Here is a 22,124-nt window from a genome sequence, read left to right on the forward strand (position 1 = left end):
TAATAGGTTCTCTATACGTGTTTCCAAACTTGAATTGACAGAAAAACTACAGTTCCTTAGAAATGATACCTATTTATTTTTCATTACAAAAAGTTCATTAAACACATTGGAAAATACAAAAAAAAGCTCGAAAAATTTTCATATGCTCATAATTTCGTCTTTTTTAGTTATGCAAAATATTTTTAAAGTTGCAATGATACTTCATGTTGTACGCTGTGTAATTATGTCCTCTGGTTAGACCTGTTGTGCAGCTAGTCTGAAGAGTTGCTCTTTCTGAAAGATTATTTGATGGGGGAGGAGGTGAAGGAACTTTTCTAAATCCTCTTTAAGCATCCTTCACTGGTACCCTATCTTATAACAGTTACACCTGAATGGCATTTTAAGACCATCCTTTGACACGTGAAAAGAAGAAGGAGTGTAGCTAATTTACACTGCCAATTAAGTCCCCACGGGTAAAATCGCAACTAAAGCAGAAAAGAAAAAATATGGGCAGCTGGTGATGTATTTGCAAATTTCCAGAGCATTAAACCGAAGCATGTGCTTCGGCCTGGCGGGCTTCCTCTCCCCGCCACAGCGCCCAAGTGTCAGGTACACTTCTGAGTCGGGGTGTGGTGGCAGGAGCACCATGCTTCCGCCCTTCTGCCAGAATGTGGCGAAGCCTGGAACCCGCGCCAGTGGTCCAGGCTGGAAGGGAGCGGGCGGGGGCGGGGCGGGGCGTGTCGGGCGGAGGCGGGGCCGAGAGGCGCCCAGCGTACGCCTGGAGGCCCGCGCGCCGGTCACGTGCCTCACGGACCCGGCACAAATTAATGGAGCGCGCGCCAGCGCGCGCTCGTGGGGCGAGCGGCTCGGAGGGGCGGCGCCATCTCGCGGACCGGCGCTACCTCGCGGAGCGCTGCCTGGCTGTCTCGCGCTCCGCCTAGTTCCCGGCGCCGGGACCCCGCAGACCGTCCTTCCGCAGTCTCAAGTCTCCGGTAGTGGTAGCCAGAGCCGGTGCCAGCCGTTTCATCGCTGTGACCTCCCACCCCGGGAGCTCTGGGAGCCCGGGTGACCGCGTAGGTCAGTTTCCGTGGCCTGTTCCTGTGTGGGCGGGTTCTCCCTCCACCCCCAGTCCCGGCCTGATGCGCGGGGAAGATCTGTCCGCCACTGGCGGGGAGTGCGCGCGTCGCCGAGGCCGGTCAGAGTCGTTCGGTGGCGATGCTGGGCTCCCAGCCCGAGTTCGGTCTCCCCGCGGCCGCTGGCCCTCCAGCGCTGCAGCGAAGTTAGTTGTTTAAAAGTAGCAAGATGTTGGCGTTTGTGGCACTTCCACTCCCAGTGCTGCGACTTCGTGGTGGTGCTACATGCATTTCCTACCAAGTCTTCAGCTGCGTGCTAGCTTGGTACTTGGATGTGCGCCTCGTAACTTTTTTAGTTTCCCACTACCGTGAGGGGACGATTGATTCTCCGTGGAAGTCACGAGCTGCCCATGTGACCATCTCACAGTGTGCCTCGTGGTTAATTCGACAAGCGTGGAGAACTATCAAAGGGATTCAGAAACAGTATGAAAGATTGCAGCTGCACAGCAGGAACAACGATTCATTTACCCGGGGGCCCTACTGATTGGCAGAAGGCCTTGGGAGAGTCTTTCTGATTTAGTTAATACTAGTTTTTCGTTGTCCAAGTCGTTGCTTTATGCAGACTAGGTTGTGAAGTTGAGCTGTTGGCATTGTGATATTAAGTTAAATATAAGGCTGCCCCAATGTAGCAAATTTAGCTATTAGGCTCTTGTGGAGTTGATACCATAATTAGCTTTAACTTCAGTGATGCGTTTTCCCTGACAGCTTCAGCCAGCATTGTCGTAATGCATTCTGGATAGAGTTCGGAATATTCACACCTCTTTGCGAAGCATTTAGAAGAGAGTTTGTTGACTTTGAGGGCTGGCGATGTTCGCGTACTAACCCTGAGAACAACGAATTTTACGCAGCCAGTATTGGAGGGATAATTTCTGAATCCTCCAGTTGAAATTTTCAAGATCTCTGCGTCAATTACAGGATGGTTACAAGATCCACCCTCTTCTCATCTCCTAGTTCGGGGGGGGGGGGGACGGAGAAAGCAGTAACAGTTTTAAATTTTATCCCCTTTTTGTTTTCTCCCTGGCAGTACTGAACATTTGATATTCAAAATAGGAGTTAACTGCCGCCAAGTCGAGTAGATTTATCTGGAGCAGTTGTTTTAACGCTGTGTAGGCTTCTGCCAAATTCTTTTTATCAGGTGACACTAAACATCTCAGCAGAAATCTTATCAGCAGAAATTTGGGGTGGGTGGCTAATCCTTGTCCCTGAAGGCCTCTCAGTCTTGGAGGTATTCTTCAAGCAGGACTTACACCTGTAAATCAGAGCAGCTAGAAGTTTTTTCTAAACTTCACTCCCTCCACTCTTCCTTTAAGACCGAGGGAAGGACTTGTTTCGAATCAACAAGTAGGAGAATATAGCCAGATTTTTGTTGTTGTTTTGTCTTTTTATGGATAATGTGATGCAGTGCCTGTCAAAATTTTCTACTCGTGGTTTTATTTTACAGGTACATCTGTATATTTAATCTTTTCAAGTTGGATCTCCGTAGCTCTTTCTTACCTCTTCACATTACTAAAGCTGAGCTTTTGTGCTTTCTGGGTAATCACGGAGAAAAATAGTAGAAAGTCGAAATCATCTTAACAAATAATATGTGAAGTAGAGAACGAGCTAGCAAGCGCACATGAGAAATTTGAAGTGGTTAGGAACCGTGTCAGTTCTTTCAAGCCAAGTCTGGTGGTGACCAGAACTTTATTCATGACTAGGAAATTCTTCCCAGTTCCTAGAAAGAAGGCAGGTGTGAGCCGTGTAGGCACCCAATTATACCAGTCTTGCCAGAATTCATTAATGAAGTGTTAGAAAAGATACCATCAGGTACTCTGTACAATTTATATTGATGATCATGGTGTCATATACGTATCTTATAGGATGCTCTTGATTCCTAGAAATGTTGGATTTTCCCTCACTTATCTGACTTAAGCCACTATAAGGTGGCCAAGTATAAATAGTTCCAAAGCTTTTTCACTGAAGTATAGCTGACATACAGTATTATTAGTTTCGGGTGTACATCCCAGTTACTGCACAGCTCTGTACATTAAGCTGTGCTTACCATGATAAATGTAGTTACTGTCTGTCACCATAGACAATTTTAACACTTTTAGTAAGAGGAATTCCCAAGTCACTCGCTTTGAGTTCTTGTATTAGCCAGCAAATAGGAATTTCTGTGTAGTGAAAACCGCCTTTAACTGTCCATTTTCCTATCATGTGACAATGGAAAGTAACCACATGTTTTCACTTTGTGAAAGCTTTTCTTTAAAGAGAAGCTTCTGATGGTGTGGTAGATAACAGGTCAGTGTTATTGTGTATACCTAATTTGATTAAGTTTGGAAGGTAATTTTCAAATGTGAAATAATCAAAATGGAAAACACTTAAATACCTTTTATCTAAAATTTAAGGAATTTTATCATTAAAAGCTAGCAAGCTCCTTGTTAGAGTGTTTTTACTATTTAGAACTGGATTTATCAAGTATGTGGACTTCTCTGCCCTTTGCTCCTACAGATCCAAACTGCTTGAAACCGTAGTTAATAGTTTTCAAAATCTGTCAAGTTCAAATCCAAATCAAGGTTGCATCAAAGAGTTCTTGGTTAATGCTGCACCTAAAATGTATAGCAACCTAAGGTTACTTCAAACAATTTGCAAAGCAGGGCCAATAAGCTTACATAATTTTCGCAAATGTCGATTAACACTTTCAACCAAATAACGGTAAAATAAATACACAGCTAGTAGGATTATTCTTTTACTATGTTGGTAGGGTATCCAGATCCACGTGAGTACATAAAAAATATGAGGAAGAGAAAATAGTGTAAATATGTCAAATATAAAGTAATAATTTGGAATAAACATTTTTACATTGACTTTAATGGTTCACAAACTTGAGTGTGACCTATTACAATTTTAGCTACTTCTCTATCATTTCTCCTCCAAAGGAGGTAATGCTGTCTATCAGTGCACAAAGGCTTATTGGAAGGAAGTTGTAAAGTTTCACTGAATAAAAATTTAAGTGACTTTTAATATTTAACTTTATGTTTTTAAAAGAAGTGAGTACTTCCTGAAATAGACTTGATCATTTGTTTCCCTTAAATTGCCATATTTTGGATGTCTCATTTTAGTTAGTAAATAGCTTCTTAAAATGAGGGGATTAAGCCATAATTCAGATTTAACTTCCTTAATGCTCACAGGAACCATAACTAGAATCCGTGACCTTCAGAGGCTGAATTGAATTTTATGAAATGTATAACTTTGACAACATATCATGCCTTGAATGGAAGTTCTTGATTCTGGTTGTGGCTTTATCGTCATACACTTGGCGAGTAACTTTACCTTTGTACTTTTAATTTTTTTCATCTCTAAAAATAGGGCGAGGTTAAATATAAATCTGTCTACCAATGTTGAATTTCTAAAACAATGTATTTATGTAACTTATTAGAAATTTGTAGTTTTTTTAAGAAAGATTTTATTTATTTGACAGCACAACTGGAGGGAGCAGCAGACCTACCCTGCTGAGTAGGGTGCCCGACCTGGGGCTCAATCCCAGGGCCCTGGGATCATGACCTGAGCCAAGGGCAGACACTTAACCGACTGAGCTACCTAGGCACCCACAAATTTATAGTTTTAGTTTTGTTTATATGTGTACGTATGTACATACATACACATGGGTATAGCATCATATTAGAGAACTCACTGATTATTTGCTAGGAGTTAGTAAGATCGAGGGCAAAATTTATTTTCTTGCTCTTGCCATGTTTTTACATAGTTACTTCAGTTTTTAATATTTTCCTCACATTAAGAGAATGTGATAGTGGAGGGGAAACCCCACACCATTGAGTTGCTGACTATTTTGGAATGCAATGCTAATAACTAAGCACACTACAGATTTTTATGTTAGGTTTAGTTTGTAAAATATATTCACAACTTTAATTTTTCTCATTATTCAAATTCCTAGTATACATTGTTTCAAATATTATTGTAATAATACCAAGCATAAAAGCAGTATATATGAGAATTTTAAAAATCACAACATGTAGTCAGGCTAAGATCTCAGTTGTCAGGGGTATGGAATTTATCCACTATATTGAATGGGCATTCAGTGGCATGGACTGACTATCAAGGATGGAGATCAGTTTAATTAGGTAATTTACAGTGTTTATAAAAAATATAAATTTCCTTTCTACAAAATAATTTAGAAGCCTATCTTCCGCAGTGGACCTTGGAGGAGAGGAAACAAGGCAAAGTAGTCTGGAGTCTCCCAGTTTTTGAAGCTCTCAATATTTTTTTGTCTAGTTACTTCCTTGAAAACATTCTCTTGATCATTAAAAATCTCAGTGTATTTTAAAAAGAGAGCTTGGAATTGCATGAATATGAAAAGAGCAGTTGAAAATATCCACTTGTTGATAGGCTGTGGCTCAAATCCCTTCTGATCAGCTGCATAAAGAAATCACCTTTTTTTAAACCTCAGAGACACACCCCTTTTCTGAAATAAGCTCAAGATTCCAGAAAATGTTTTTTAAAAAATCTATTCAACATCTGAATTTGGATTCTTTTGTTTTGCTTTTTTTCCCCAAAAGTTAACTATTAATCCTAGAAATTGTTTTGAGATACATTAAATTAAATAGTAATGCTGAGTAATCCTAGAGTGGCTTTTTTTTTTTTTTTTAAGTTCTCTTTTTTTTTGGTATGATTTTAATTTCCTGTGGCATATAAGAGAAAACTTTGGGCACTGGGGTGGCTCAGATGGTTAAGTCTCAGACTCTTGTTTCGGCTCAGGTCATGATCTCAGGTTTGTGAGATTGAGCCCTGCATCAGGCTCCCTGCTCAGTGCTCAGGGGGGAGTCTGCTGCAGATTTTCTCTCCCTCTCCCAGCACCCACCCCCCTGCCATGTGCACTTGCCCTTTCTATCTTTCTCCTCTCTCCAATAAATATTTTTTTAAAAATTAATTTTGTTATTAGGTAAAGGTGTACCGCTTATATCAAAGGCATGGCCTTTAGGCCTCTCTGTAGGGAGGCAGAATTGCTTTGTTCTCAGAGAAATAAATCTATGTCCATTCATCTGTCCATCTATTTAATGTTTTATTTCCTGCTATGTTCTAGGCACCTTGCTGGGTACTAGGAATACAGGAATATAGTGGGGAATATAAGGGATGTGGGACTGGGACCCTTGTCTTACTCAGGTTTACAGTGTAAGGAATTGCAAAGAAATGACATGAATCCTTACAGACTGAAATGTGGCAAATACTGTGAGGGACCTAGTTGAGGTTGGGAATGGAGAGGGCAAGTCAGACCTCCTGAGAAATGTGGATAATAACTGATTTGTATACTCCAATACTTCAGAGTTCCCCTAGTTTAAAGCCTGGTTTTATTCATGAATGAGCCATCAGAGTTCAGGGCAATACCTGGAATGTGGTAAGCCCTCCGTTAAGTCCCCTTGTGTGACACTAGTGATGAGGAAGGCAATAGTGTCCCTGGTGGTGGTAGGGAAGCTGCAGATTTATGTGGATATTATGTTGGACACCTTCCTACCCCGCGCTGATGACTACCTGGATGCCTGCTGAAGGCACATGGTTTTAGATAGTAGTGGATATTCTAAAATTCCCGTCTACATAGTCAGCCATGGATTCTTCGTTATGATTCTTAAATGGATAAGTTGTCATGAAAGGTCCTATGCCTTGGTTTGGAACGATTTCTTTGCAGCATATTTGGAAGGAACATAGAGATGATTATATTGGTCTAGTTAGTACTGCTAGCATTTTAGGAAGTTTACTCAGTTTTTAAATTATAGGTATCTTTGGAGTTGTGCAATTTTGACTGTTAGAGCTACCGAGAAATTGTCTGCTATAAAATGTATTCTGTTCTCTGCTCTTAATACTTATAAAATGATTTGCTCATGGAAGTAAGTTTTAAATTTATATGTGATTTTATAAACTTGTTTCTACGGGGAGATAAAGTGTCAGATTCCACCATCCCCCAACCTCTCCTTTCTAAAGTAATAGGAGTTTATGAAAGAAACATAGGGGAAATGCATTAGGAATTTATCTTCAAGGATATTACTTAAGTCCTAAGTTTTACAGTCAGCAAACTTCTGGAATTGACTAGGCCTTCTGATAGACTAATTTGTTTTGATCGATGTGAGGTTAAAATTGCTTTATAAATGACAGCATATCCAAGTTGCTTTAAGAATGTTTTTGAATTGGGGCACCTGGGTGGCTCAGTGGGTTAAGCCTCTGCCTTCTGCTCAGCTCATGATCTCAGGGTCCTGGGATCAAGCCCTGAGTTGGGCTCTCTGCTCAGCAGGGAGCCTGCTTCCTCCTCTCTCTCTGCCTGCTTCTCTGCCTACTTGTGATCTCTGTCTGTCAAATAAATAAATAAAATAAAAAAAAAAGTTTTTGAATCAAACAGGCACCTCCATTAAAACCCATGGGAGTTAGACAGAGAACAGCCAGAGATTTTTTTTTTTTTAAGGTTTTATTTATTTATTTGACAGACAGAGATCACAAGTAGACAGGCAGGCAGAGAGCGAGGAAGGGAAGCAGGCTCCCTGCAGAGCAGAGAGCCCAACTCAGGGCTCCATTCCAGGACCCTGGGATCATGACCTGAGCCGAAGGCAGAGGCTTTAACCCACTGAGCCATCCAGGCACCCTTCTTTTCTTCCTGTTCTGGTGAAATTTAACTGGCTTTATTCTCTTCTTAATTTTCAAATAAAACAATCTGTATTTTTTTTTTACCTCTTATACCCCCCCCACTATGCTGTCTTATAGTAAGAGTTCTCTCCAACCCTATAAAGATACCTAAGACTCTGTTTCTCTTCTGAGGAAATTGGTAGGCATCGACTAGGAGTTCTTCCTGGGTTACCTAGCCTCCCCCTTGGCCCCCTAGACACCATCTGCTCTGCCAGTGGCCTCTGTGGTGTGCTGCTTTCTCTTGGGCTTTTCTTTTCCTTTTTTAAAGATTTTATTTATTTGACAGAGAGAAACAGTGAGAGAGAGAGAGAGAGAGAACACAAGCAGAGGGAATGGGAGAGGGAGAAGCACGCTTCCCGCTGAGCAGGGAGCCCAATGTGGGGCTCGATCCCAGGACCCTGGGATCATGACCTGAGCCCAAGGCAGACACTTAAGGACTGAGCCACCCAGGCACTCTTGGGTTTTTCATCCACCAACTTTAGGCCCCTCTAGGAGCTTTTCAATCCCACATCCCTCCTTTCTCCTATATGTCAAGCTTTTTCTGTTTCTGACTTTTGCCCCACATCCTGTAAACAGTCCCAGGTATTTAATATCCTAAGACTGGAGCTATCACTAGCTCTTCAGAACAGAGTTGCTTTAAAGGAATCTGGTGCCCTCTCTCCTTCATATCCCCCATTCACTCTTCAATGTCCCCACATCCGTTTTTGCCTCTGTCATTTCCGCTGGAAGTATTCTTGAGTTCACCAGTGACCTCTGATTTGCCAAACCAGCCGGTGTTTTCAGACATTGTCCTGGTGCTTCCTTTAACATTTCACTCCCATCTTCTGACCCCCTTGAAATTCTGTGCTCTCTTGGTTTCCGTGTTCTTACCCTCTCCTCTCCCCTTCTCCGACCTTAGTCCTTCTCTCTGCTAGATCATAGTCACTGACCTCTTTCCCTTAAATGTTGGTCTTCTCCCTTTGAGGGATCTTCTTTACTCCTCTGACTTTAATCACCACGTTCTTGAGTTCTAGCCAAGAATGGTCTTAGCTGCTTCTGCTCGAGCTGCTGTCTGGCCCTCTCCCTGTTTCCCACAGGAGCCACAGACTCCTCATGCCAGGCATGGAATCACAGCTTCACCTGGGACTGTTCTTTCCTTACACTTGTCCGTGTTGGCAACTTTGTTCACCCTGCTGGTCTTGGTGAACTTTCATTCTTCCAAGTTCCAGCTTAAAAGTCCCTTTTTCTGTGATTCCTTCTATAACTGATACAAATGAAAAGCTCTCTCCTGTACAACCACTGCCCCTTGCACACATTACTATTCTTGGCACATGCTGGTAGGATTATGGGCGCATCTGCCCTGTTTCCGAAGGGCATAGATTGAGTGGGCCTCCTTGTGCCTCTAGTGCCTGTAAGCAGCCCGTCTTTGCTAGGCATTAACAACTGCTGTGGTAATACATTGCAGTGGACTGTTTAAGTGGCTTAGATTTATTTTTATCCTTTTTATTTCTTTCATCATGATAGGTGTACTCTTTAATCCCCATCCCCTATTTCCCCCATCCCTTTACCCCCTGCCCTCTGGTAACCATCAGGGTGTTCGCTGTAGTTAAAAGACTGTTTCTTGGTTTGCCTCTCATTTTTTCCCCCTTTGTTTGTTTTGTTTTTTAAATTCCAAATATGAGTGAGACATATGGTATTTGTCTTTCTTTGACTTACTTTGCCTAGTGTTATAATCTCCAGCTCCATCCATGTTCTTGTGGATAGCAAGATTTCATTTTTTATAACTGAGTAATATATTCCTGTGTGTGTGTGTGTGTGTGTCTGTGTGTGTACATCTCCTTTATCAGTGAACACTTGGACTGCTTCCATAGTTTGGCTCTTGTTAATAATGCTGCAATAAACATAAGGATACATGTATCCCTTTGCCAGTCTTTTTGAATTTCTGGTACAAGTACCCAGTAGTGTGATTCCTGGATTGTAGGGTAGTTCTATTTTAATTTTTTTTTTTAGAGGAACCTTCATACTGTCCTTCAGATACACCAATTTCCATTCCCACCACAGTGCATGAGGGCTCTTTTTTCTCCACATCTTCACCGGCACTCATTTCTTGTGTTGTTGATTTTAGCCATCGTGACAGGTGTGAGCTGATAACTCATTGTAGTTTTGATTTGTATCTCCCTGAGGATGAGTGATATTGAGCGTGTTTTCATGTGTCTGTTGGCCATCTGGATGTCGTCTTTGGAGAGATGTCTGTTCATGTCTTCTGCCCATTTCTTAACTGGATTATTATTTTTTTTTTTTTTGGTGTTGAGTTGTATGAGTTCTTCATATATGTTTATTTTTTTAATCACCATATCCGTTGTGGGCTTGAACTCACAACCCTGAGATTGAGAGTCTCACACTTCTCCAACTGAGCCAGCCAGCCACCTCTAAATTATGTATTTTGGATACTAACCTTTTATCAGGTGTGTCACTTTGCAAATATCTTCTCCCATTCAGTAGGTTGTCTTTTAGTTTTGCTGATTATTTCCTTCACTGTGCAGAAGCTTTTTATTTTGATACTGTCCATGCAGTGTATTTTTTCCTTCTGTTTCTCTTGCATCAGGAGACCTATCTAGAAATAGGCCATGTTGCTATGGCCAGTGTCAGAGAAATTACTGCCTGTACTGTCGTCTAGGATTTGATGGTTTCACACCTCACAGTTAGGTGTTTAATCCATTTGGGTTTCTTTTTGTGCGTGGTATAAGACGGCAGCCCAGTTTCATTCTTTCGCTGTGGCTGTCCAGTTTTCCCAACACCATTTGTTGAAGAGACTCTTTTTCCCATTGCATATTCTTGCCTTCTTTGTCAAAGATTAATTGACCACATAGTTGTGGGTATATTTCTGGGCTCTGTATTGTGTTCTGTTGTTCCATTTGTCTATTTTTGTGGCAGTACCACAGTGTTTTAATTTTTAGAGCTTTGTAGTTTATGTTAAAATCTGGGGTTGTGATATCTCCAGTTTTGTTCTTTTTCAAGATTGCTTTGACTCCTTGAGGTCTTTTGTGGCTCCCTACAAATTAGGATTGTTTGTTCTAGTTCTGTGAAAAGTGCTGTTTGTATTTTGATAGGGATTGCATGGTGATTGAATGGTAGATTGCTTTGGGTAGTATGGACATTTTAATAGTATTTCTTGTTTCCATCCATGAGCATGGAATAGCTTTCCCTTTGTTTTTGTCATCTTCAGTTTCTTTCTTCAGTGTTTTATAGCTTCAAGAGTACGGGTCTTTTATCTTCTTGGTTAAGTTCATTCCTAGGTATTTTATTTTTGTTGAAATTATAAATGGGATTGTTAATTTCACTTTCTGCTACCTCATTATTAGTTTATAGAAATGCAATGAATTCCTATATGATTTTGTATCCTGTGACTACTGAATTCATTAATCAGTTCTGATAGTTTTCTGGCAGAGTCTTTAGAGTTTAGAGTTTTCTATATATAGTATCACATCATTTGCAAATAGTGAAAATTTTACTTCTTTCTTACCAATCTGAATGCCTTTCATTTCTTGTCTCATTGCTGTAGCTAGGACTTCCAGTACTACGTTGAATAAAAGTGCTAAGAGTGGATATCCCTTATTGCTCCTGATTTTAGGAGGAAAAACTCTGTTTTTCATCATTGAGTATGATGTTAGCTGTAGGTTTTTTATATATGGCCTTTATTATGTTGGGGTGTGTTCCCTGTAAGCCTACTTTACTGAGGATTTTTATGAAGCATGGGTGCTGTACTTTGTCAAATACTTTTTTTGCATGTAGTTAAAAGATAAAAACCATATGATCATTTCTCTGTTGATGTATCACTTTGATTGATTTGTGAATATTGAGCCACCCTTGCATCCCATGCATAAATCTCACTTGGTCGTGGTGTATGATTTTTTAAAATGTATTATTGGATTTGGTTTACTAATATGTCATTGAGGATTTTTTTTGCATCTATGTTCCTTAGAGATATTGGGCTATAGTTGGTGTTTTTTGTTTTGTTTTGTTTTGTTTTGGTAGTGTCATTTGGTTTTGGTATCCGGGTAATGCTGGCCTCATAGAATGAATTTGGAAGCTTTCCTTACTCTTATCTTTTGGAATAGTTTGAGAAGAATAGGCATTATTATTCCTTGAAATGTTTGGCAGAATTCTTCTGTAAAGCCATCTGGTCCTGGACTTTTGTTTTTTGGGTTTTTTGGTTGCGGATTCTATTTCATTGCTGATAATCTGTTCAGATTTTCTGTTTCTTCTTGGTTCAGTTTTGGGGAGTTATGTGTTTCTAGGAATTTATCCATTTCTTCTGTCCAGTGTGTTGGCACTAATTTTTCATAATCTCTTACAGTCTTCTGTATTTCTGTGGTGGTGATTATTTCTCCTCTTTGACTTCCGATTTTCTAGGAGTTCTCCCTCTCCGTCTCTCTTTATGAGTCTCTGGGTAAATGTTTATCAATTGTTAATCGTTAAAAAAAAAAAAACAAAACAAACCTAGCGCCTGGTTTCATTGATGTTTTTGCTATCATTTTAAATACTCAAATATCTTTTTCTGCTGTTTTGTATTTTCATACAGTATCTTGGTTTTGTTTCAGAATATAATTTCATTTTATTTAAAATTTTCCTAAATTTTTTTCAACTTTTTTTTTTTTTTTTTTGGCCTCTTCGGTTCTAGATTCTTTCATGTTTTGGAGGTTTTATTCAGATGTGTTGTCACCCTTACTTACTGGTTTTTAATAGGAACCAGAAAGCTGATTGGAAATTGAGCAAGTAGGGGAACCCTTGACTGGCCAACTCTACTATAAGATTCATCTGGCTCAGCCATTTGTTGGGAGCTGCTGGTGTTGTCTTGGAATATGTTATCTTTCAGAGACTGTAACCACCTTAGTCTTCTCTCAGGGGCTGGAGCCTGGCTTGTCAGCATTAGGAATGCTTAGGGAAGAGGGTTGAAGGTCATGGTATTCACTGTGCATTGGCTACTTTTTGAAACAATCCTTCAATTGTCTTCCATCCTCCAGTCTGTAGAATATTTCTTTTAGCCTTCCTCGAGGATTTATTTAACCACTCCCCTATTGATGGATATGGACTTAATACCCTTTTAACTGTTGTAAAGCATGCAATCCTTGTGAACATGCTTACAAAATAATCTTCTGTAAGTATTTTTATAAGATAAATTCCTAGAAGTAGAGTTTCCCTGGGAAAGTAAATGGCATATGTGTATTTATTTTATAAATTATAAAATATGCATAAGATAATTACCATCTTAGAAATGTCTATGTAGGGGCACCTGGGTGGCTCAGTGGGTTAAGCCACTGCCTTCAACTCGGGTCATGATTCCAGAGTCCTGGGATGGAGCCCCACATAGGGCTCCCTGTTCAGTAGGAATCCTGCTTCTCCCTCTCCCACTCCTCCCACTTGTGTTCCCTCTCTCACTGTGTCTTTCTCTCTGTCAAATAAATATATAAAATCTTAAAAAAAAAAAAAAGAAATGTCTATGTATATTTCAGTGGTATTAAATACATTAATAGTGTGTCCCACTGTCACCACCATCCAGCTTTAAAATTTTTCTTATAAAATTGAAATTCTGTACCCAATAAATAACTCCCCATTCTCCTCTCCCCGAAGCCCCTGGCAACCACCATTCCACTTTCTTTCTCTGATTTTGACTACAGTGCTCTAAATACTTCATAGAAATGGAATCATACAGTATTTGTCTTTCTGTGACTAGCTTATTTCACTTAGCATAATGTCCTCATAGTTAATCCATATCTTAGCATATTGCAGAAATTTCTCCCTTTTTAAACACTGAAAAGTATATATCATATTTTGCTTTACCATTCATCTGCCAGTGGACATTTGTTTTGCTTTCATGTTTTAGCTATTGTGAATAACGCGGCCATGAACGTAGCTGTACAAATACTTCAAGACCTCACTTTCTGTTCTTTCAGGTATATATCCAGAAGTGGAATTGCCAGATCATAGGGTAATTCTATTTTTAATTTTTTTTTTTAAGATTTTATTTATTTATTTGACAGATAGAGGTCGCAAGTAGGCAGAGAGGCAGGCAGAGAGAGAGGAGGAAGCAGGCTCCCTGTTGAGCAGAGAGACTGATGTGGGGCTCGATCCCAGAACCCTGGGATTATGACCTGAGCCGAAGGCAGAGGCTTTAACCCACTGAGCCACCCAGGCACCCCTATTTTTAATTTTTTGAGAAATCCCTAATTTTTTTTTACACAGTGGCAGTACCATTTTACATTCCTACCAGCCATGCACAGGATTCTAATTTTTTCACATCCTTCACATCTGCTTTTTTTTCATAGTAGCCTTCTTAATGGGTGTGAGGTGATACCCATTATAGTTTTAACTTGCATTTTCCTAATGATCAGTGATATGGACTTTTTGTGTCTTTATTGGTCATTTGCATATTTTCTTTTTTAAAAAGATTTTATTTATTAGAGAGAGGCAGACTTCTGCTGAGTGGTGAGCCCAATCAGGACTTGAGCTGAAGGCAGATGCTTAACCGGAAGCGGAACCGTTTGGGGGCCCCACCCGTTTGCATGTTTTCCTTGGAGAAATATCTAAACTTCGTGTTTTTGTCGTTGTTATTTTGTTGTTGTTTAAAGATTTTATTTATTTATTTGGCAGAGGGAGATCACAGGCAGAGAGACAGTCAGAGAGAGGGGGGAAGTAGGCTCCCTGCTGAGCAGGGAGCAGAGAGCCAAATGCGGGGCTTGATCCCAGGACCCTGAGATCATGACCCGAGCCTAAAGCAGGGGCCCAACCCCCTGAGCCATCCAGACGCCCCTGTTGTTGTTTTAATGGGATTTGTTTTTAAAGATTTTAATTTATTTGAGAGAGAGAGAGCGCGAGAGAGCGCAAAGAAGCATGAGTAGGGGGGAGGGTCAGAAGGAGAAGCAGATGCTCTGCTGAGTAGGGAGCCCGTCATGGGGCTGAATTCTAGAACCCCTAGAACCCCAGGATCATGACCTGAGCTGAAAGCAGATGCTTAACCAACTGAGATAGCCAGGTGCCCCTTGAATTGGGTTTGAGTTCTAGACATTCTCTGTATATTTTGGATTTAATCCCTTATCAGTTACATGATTTGTAAGTATTTTCTCCCATTCAAGTCCTAACCAGGCCCAACCCTGCTTAACTTCTGAGATCAGATGAGATCAGGCGTGTTCAGGGTGGTATGGCCATAGACTGCAAATATTCTCTACTTTTGTACTTGTCTTCTAACTCTGATAGTGTCTTTTGATGCACAGAATTTTAAAATTTTCATGATGTCCACTTTGTCTATTTTTTCTTTTGTTACCCATGCCCTTGTTCTATCCAAGAAATCACTGCCAAATCCAGTGTCATGAGGTTTTTGCCCTGTGTTTTCCTGAGTTTTGTATTAAGTCTTACACTTAGATCTTTGATCTAGTTTGAGTTAGTTTTTGAATACAATTTTGAGTAAAGGTTCAGCTTTACTCTTTTCCATGTGGATTTTCAGTTTCCCCAGCACCATTTGTTGATGACTGTCCTTTACTCATTGAATTATCTTGACACTCTTATAAAAATTCATTTGACCATATACACAAGGATTTATTTCTGACTTCCCTGTTCTGTTCCATTGTTTTGTATGTCTTCATGCCTGTACCACAATGTTTGATTATGGTAGCTTTGTAATAAGTTTGAAATTGGCAAGTATGAATCCTCCAACATTGTTCTCCTTTTTCAAGATTGTTTTGGCTATTTAAAGTCCCTTGAAATTTCACAGGAGTTTTAGGATGGGTTTTTCTGTTTCTACAAAAAACATTTTTGGGATTTCGATAGGCATTGAAAGAATGTCTAGATTTCTTTCCATAGGACTGACATTTTAATAATGTTGAGTTTTCTAATCTGTGACTATGGGATGTGTTTCCATTTATTTATGTCTTTCATTTCTCAATATTTTGTAATTTTTATTGTATAAATATTTCATCTTTTTGGTTAATTCTTTTTGACAGTATTATAAATTGAATTATTTTTGTAATTTCCTTTTCAGATGATTTATTACTAGTGTATAGGAACACAACTGATTTTTATGTTGCTCTTGTTTCCTAACACTTTCCTAAATTGGTTATTTCTAAGAGCTTTTTTTGGTTGGATCTTAATGGTTTTCTGTAAATATCCTCAACAAACAGATAATTTTACTGCTTTTTTCCCAATTTGGATGCTTTTTATTTCTTATCTAAATTATCTGCTAGAATGCCCAGTATTATGTTGACTAAAACTGGTGAAAGTGGGCATCGTCTCCTTGTTCCTAATCTTCGAGGAAAAGCTTTCCATCTTTCATCTTTGAGTATGATATTTTCTATGGGTTTTTTACAGATGGCTTTTATTACATTAAAATAGTTTCCTTTTGGGCGCCTGGGTGGCTCAGCGGATTAAGCCGCTGCCTTCGGCTCGGGTCGTGATCTCAGTGTCCTGGGATCGAGCCCCACATCGGGCTCTCTGCTCAGCAGAGAACCTGCTTCCTCCTCTCTCTCTGCCTGCCTCTCTGCCTGCTTGTGATCTCTCTCTGTCAAATAAATAAATAAAATCTTTAAAAAAAAAATAAAATAAAATAGTTTCCTTTTATTTGTAGCTCTTTGGATTTTTTTTTTTAAATCATGCAAGGTGTTGAATTTTGTTAAATATGTTATTTGCATCACTTGAGAGGATTATGTATTTTTTTTATCTGTTATGTAGTGTATTGCATTGATCAGTTTTCATATGTTGAACTATCCTTGCATTTCAGGAATAAATCCCACTGGGTCATTGTGTATATTCCTTTAATACACTGCTGAATTCAGTTTTGCTAGTATTTCATTGAGAATTTTTCCATCAGTGTTCATAAGGGATATCAGTCTGTTTTTCTTTTATCTTTGTCTGTCTTTGGTATTAGTGTGATGGTGGCCTCATGGATGAGTTACAAAGTATTCTTTTCTCTTTGAATTTTTTAGAAAAAATTGAGAAGGATTAGTATCATTCTCCAGTGAAGCAGTCAAGTTCAGGAAGATTTTCTGTGGGAGATTTTGATTTTTTTTTTTTTAAAGATTTTAATTTTATTTATTTGAGAGAGTGAGTGCAAGTGAGAGCACAAGCAGGGGGAGTGGCAGAGGGAGAGAGAGAGAGAGGCAGGCCTCCTGGGGCAGGGGGACACAACATGGGGCTAGATCCCAGGACCCTGAGATCATGACCTGAGCTGAAAGCTGACTGTTAACCAGCTGAGCCACCCAAGCACTGCTTGATCTCTTAACTAGTTGTGTATCTAGTTTACTAGTTGTGTATCAGAGTTCCCATTTCTTCATGATTTAGTCTTGGTAGGTTTTGTGTTTGTAGGAATATGTCCATGTCCTCTAGATTATCTGATTTGTTGGTGCACAATTGTTCACCATACTCTTAAAACACTTTTTATTTTTGTAGGGTTGGTAATAATGTCCTTGTTATTTCTGATTTTAGTAATCTGATTCTTTTCTTTTTTCCTTAGTCCAGCTAAATGTTTGCCAATTTTGTTGATCATTTTGAAGAACCAACGTCTGGTTTCATTGAATTTTTTTCTGTTTTTCTATTCTCTATTTTGTTGCTTTCTGCTCTAATCTTTAGTATTTTTTTCTAGCTTTAGGTTTTTTTTTCCTAATGTCTTAATTTTCAAAGTTAGTTGGTTGCTTTGAGGTCTTTCTTGTTTTTCAATATAAGCATTCTTCGCTGTACATTGCCCCTCTTAACATTGCTTTTGCTATGTCTGATAAGTGCTTTGTGTTTTCATTTTTATTTATCTCTGATGTCTTCCAGTTTCCTTTGTGATTTATTTTTTGATCTGTTGGTTATTTTAAAGTATGTTTCGTTTCTACCATGTTGCGAATTTTCCCCTTTTCCTTCAGTAATTCCTAACATCATCCCTACTGAGACTTAGTCTGTGGCCTAACATGTGGTCTGTCCTGGAAAGATACTTGAGAGAAATGTATATGCTCTTGTCAGGTAGAGTGTTCTGTAAATGTTTGCTAGATTTGGTTTATTGTGTTAACTCCTCTGTTTCCTTCTGTCTAGTGTGGTCCTGTCCATTATTATGAGTGGGATATTGAAGTTTCCGATTATTAGTGTTTCTTAAATTGTTTTTGTTTCTTATATTTTGCTCTATCATTGGGTTGTAAGGGCCTATTTAGCCAGAGTGGCCCCACCTCGGTTGAACAGCCATTTTGTTGTTTATGCAGTAAAACTTAAATTGACCCTGCCCCACCCCCCCAGGGAAACTTATTTAAAAGCAAGTCCGGGAAACCAGTCCTAGGTAACAAAGCCCAAATACAAGGGTGGGTCAGGTCAGGTAGAGATAACAGCCCAAATGCAGGGATGAGTTGGGTCAGGTGGAGACATCCAATCAGTAAAGCATGCATACTCTCTCCTTAGCTACCAGGGAGTGTGGGCCCTGCCTTTTGGGCACCAATTCTCACCAAAGTGATAGGCTAGTTCAAATGTCTACTATTGGGTAAATTGTAATTCAATTGGCCACCTGTGTGTGACCTAGCATGACTGTGCAGCTTTCTCTGTGTGTTACAATCTCAGTAGCCACCTGTGTGTGGCCAGGCCCTACCACATGGCCTTTGCTCTATAAAAGTTAGTCTGTGAGGCAGGGAGGGGTTGCCCTGTCTGTAAGGGGCAGCCCTGATCGGTCTGTTTGACCGTTTGACAGTCGGTTTGATTCTTGATGCTTGGCGAGAAATAAAGCTTTGCTTGACCTTTGCTTTGTATTAGTGTCGCTCCTCTGACCATGGACCCATTATTGGGGGACCTAACAGGGTGTTTGTAATTACTTTCTTCTTGCTGTATTAAATCTTTTATTAATATATAATGTCTTTCTTTGTCTCTTGGAACCTCTTTTGATTTTGAGTTTATTGTGTCTGACATTAGTATAATCACTTCTGTTTTGATTACTGTTTGCAAGGAGTAGCTCTTTCTATCCTTTAACATTCAGTTAGTTTCTCTATTTGAATCTAAAGTACATCTCCTATAGACAGCATGTAGTTGGATCATGTGTTTTTATCCATTCTGCCAATCTCTGACTTCTGTCATTTTGCTATTTTCTATATGCCTTATAGCTTTTTTTTTTTTGGTCCCTCATTTACTGCATTATTGTCCTTTTTATGTTTAGCTGTTTTTTTGTTTTTTGTACTGAAATGTTATTTCCTTTTTTGTGTATTTATAGCTACATTTGGGGGGAATTACCCAGGGGATTATCCTTAACATCCTGAAGTTATAGCACTAATTTGAATTTATATTAGCTTAACTTAAATAATACACACAAAATTCTTGCTCCTTTATGCTAACCCTTTTTGGTTACTGAGGTCACAAAATTATATTTTATATGCTATATACCCAAAATATAAACTAATAATTCTTTTAAATTTGCTAGTCTCTTAAATTACATAGAAAACAAGATTTGGAGTTATAAAATAAAGTTATAATAATACTAGCCTTTAAACCAGTATTTTTTTCTTTAAATGTATTACTCTTAAATCCCGTAGAAAACAAAAATTACAGGGGCGCCTGGGTGGCTCAGCAGGTTAAGCCTCTGCCTTCGGCCAGGGTTATGATCTCAGGGTCCTGGGATCGAGCCCCACATCGGGCTCTCTGCTCAGCGAGAAGCCCGCTTCCCCCTCTCTCTCTCTGCCTGCCTCTCTGCCTACTTGTGATCTCTCTGTCAAATAAATATTAAAAAAAAAAAAAACCAAAAATTACAGCTATAAATCATTATTATAATAACAGTAGGTGTAATTGCACATGTATTTGCCTTTATCAAGTTTATTTCTCTATATAGCCTTGAGTTATTGTCTAGTGTGCCTTTATTTTACCTTGCAGGAGTCTCTTGAGCATTTCTTTAAAAGGCAGGTCTAGTGGTAATAAACTCTCTAAGCTTTTTTTTTTTTCTTTTTTTTCTGGGAATGTCTTAATTTCTCTCTCACTTTTGAAAGGCAGTTTTGCCAGATATAGCGTTCTTGGCTCAACATTTTCTTTTCATGGTTTAAATGTATTTGCCCACTGCAGTCTGTCCTCCAAAATTTCCAATGAGAAATCTGCTGATAATCTTACCCATCTGATGACTCAGCTTCTCTCTTCTGTCAAGATTTTCTCTCTTGAAAATTAGATTATATATTGTATCTCTTTGAGTTCACCTTACTTGGCGTTCATTGACCTTCTCAGATGTCTTTTATCAAATTTAGCAAGTATTCAGCTATTAGTTCTCCAAATACTTTATCCCTTATACTACCTCTTCTAGGACTTCTATGATGCATGTTGATTATGTTTTGGTGTCCTACAGTTCACTTAAGCTTTGTTCAGATTTTGGTCTCTTTCTGTTCTCAGACTCAATAATTTCCATTGGCCTATCTTTCAGGTTCACTGAGTCTTCTGCTTATTCAGATCTGCTTTTGAATCCCTCAAGTGAATTTTTCGTTCGTTGTATTTTTCAGCTCAAGAATTTTTTTGTTTCCTTTTGGGTTTTCTAATTTTTTTTTTTATTCATATTTTCATCTTGTATATAAGTTTTTACTTTCTCCATCTTTTTCTTTAGATCTTTGAATTCTTTTTGATAGCCTTTGTTTAGTATATTTGCCATCAGATCTTCAGAGACAGTTTCTATTGATTTGTTTTTTCCCTTTGAATGGGCCCTACTTTCCTGTTTCTTGGTATACTGTGTAACTTTTTTCATTGTTGAAAACTGGACATTTGAATTTAATAATGTAATAACTCTAGATAGCAAATTCTCCTTCGCCAAGGTTTTCTAATTTGTTGTTGTGTTTTTGGATTATTGTGGGGTATCTCTGTGCTGAGGGTTAGCCTGAGTTTTAAACTTAAGGTCTTCTCAGATCTTTGCTGAGCCTTTGGTGGTCATGAGCAGTTATGTTCTAGTTTTCCGCATATGTGCAGTTGTTTTTGAATGTCGTAGTCAATATTTTTTTAAAGATTTTATTTATTGAGAGAGTGTGAGAGTAAACACATGAGAAGGGGGAAGGGGCGGGGCGGGGTGGGGGGAGGGAGGAAGAAGCAGACACCCTGCTGAGCAAGGAACCTGAAGCGGGGCTTGATCCCAGGATGCTGGGATCATCACCTGAGCAGGAGGCAGATGCGCAACTGACTGAGCCACCTAGGCATCCCTGAATGTCCTTGTCCTCAGAGTCTGGCTTTTAAAGGGAAGACATCGAAAAATGAAGGGAAAAAACAAAAAAGAGTGCTGGCCCTTTAAATCCCCTGGACGTTCCACCCTCTGGAGGGGCTTGCCTCAAGCAGTGAGAAATGCTGCATCAGCAATGGCTACTTGCCTCTTTGTCTGTATCTCTGTGATCAGAAGCAGCAATAATCAGAGCCCAACTCTCCAATATTTGGTGTATAGGGGTCTTTTTGTTCACTCTGACTCCTGCAACCTGCTCCAGGAACACATGTACCACAGGAGATGGGTAGCTGCTGCCTTGATAAGGGCTGAAAATGACATAAATTAACCACAATTTATCTTCCAAGCTTTCCTTGGTGGTTGTAAGCCTTTAGTAGATTCCAGGGTTCCAAAATAGTTGCATTGGGCAGATTCTGCCAGAGCAATTATTGTCTGGGTGGGGAAACAGAGTCCTGGTGTTTAGTACTAGCAGAATCGTCCACAGGTGTATGTGTATTTTGAAATTTACTTGATATTGACAAATTAGAACCCCCCCTGTGACATATATGCATTTATATTCGTATTAGCACTTTACTAGAATGCACATTTTCTATCCATGACCGCATTGGGCATGTTTAATCTTATTATTTTTTTAATTGAGGTATTATTGACTTGCAATGTTACATTACTTTCAGGTGTATAAGCTTTTATTTTTGCTAATCTTGTAGGCAAAAAAATTGATTTATTTGCATTTATTTTTAGAAAGAAATTCAGTGAATTGCTGTTCATAATGTCTTGACAAATGCTTTAAATTTGGTTGTATTCTTCCACATTTGGTTTGAGGCTTGGTAAAATATGAGAGAGAAAACAAAGGAATGGTAAGTATGGTCATTCTCGGATATTTATAATGTAATTTTTTCTATCCAGGATATTTTGCACAGGTTTTGAATGTGTTAATTTATACTTCAGCCTCAGGATGTTTTTATAGTAATGGCCACATTTTAATTTAATGTCTAGTTTTTGTTGTAATAACTATTTGCAAAATATGTGTCTATAATACAATGTTTTAGCAGCTCATGAGGTTATTTGGAGTTGAGGAAACTGAGGATTTGAGAGATTAAGAAACTTAACTGAATGTCTAGTGCATTTTTTTCAATAGTAGAAAGGGCAAAGGAATCTCAGCGTCAACTTATGGCCCCGCAACTGATTCG

General features: G+C 39.2%; 1 protein-coding gene across 1 annotated transcript in view; it reads left to right on the forward strand.

Moving 5' to 3' along the window:
• The first annotated feature begins 868 nt into the window (after window positions 1-868).
• The window catches only part of OSBPL1A (oxysterol binding protein like 1A), a 237,375-nt gene continuing 216,119 nt past the window's right edge, over window positions 869-22,124 (forward strand). The window contains exon 1 of the mRNA XM_047696489.1: window positions 869-1,056. The gene's annotated coding sequence lies outside the window, so the exon portion shown is untranslated. The remainder of the gene's footprint in view (window positions 1,057-22,124) is intronic.

This window comes from Lutra lutra, chromosome 12 (genome assembly GCF_902655055.1).
Source record: "Lutra lutra chromosome 12, mLutLut1.2, whole genome shotgun sequence".
Taxonomy (NCBI): domain Eukaryota; kingdom Metazoa; phylum Chordata; class Mammalia; order Carnivora; family Mustelidae; genus Lutra; species Lutra lutra.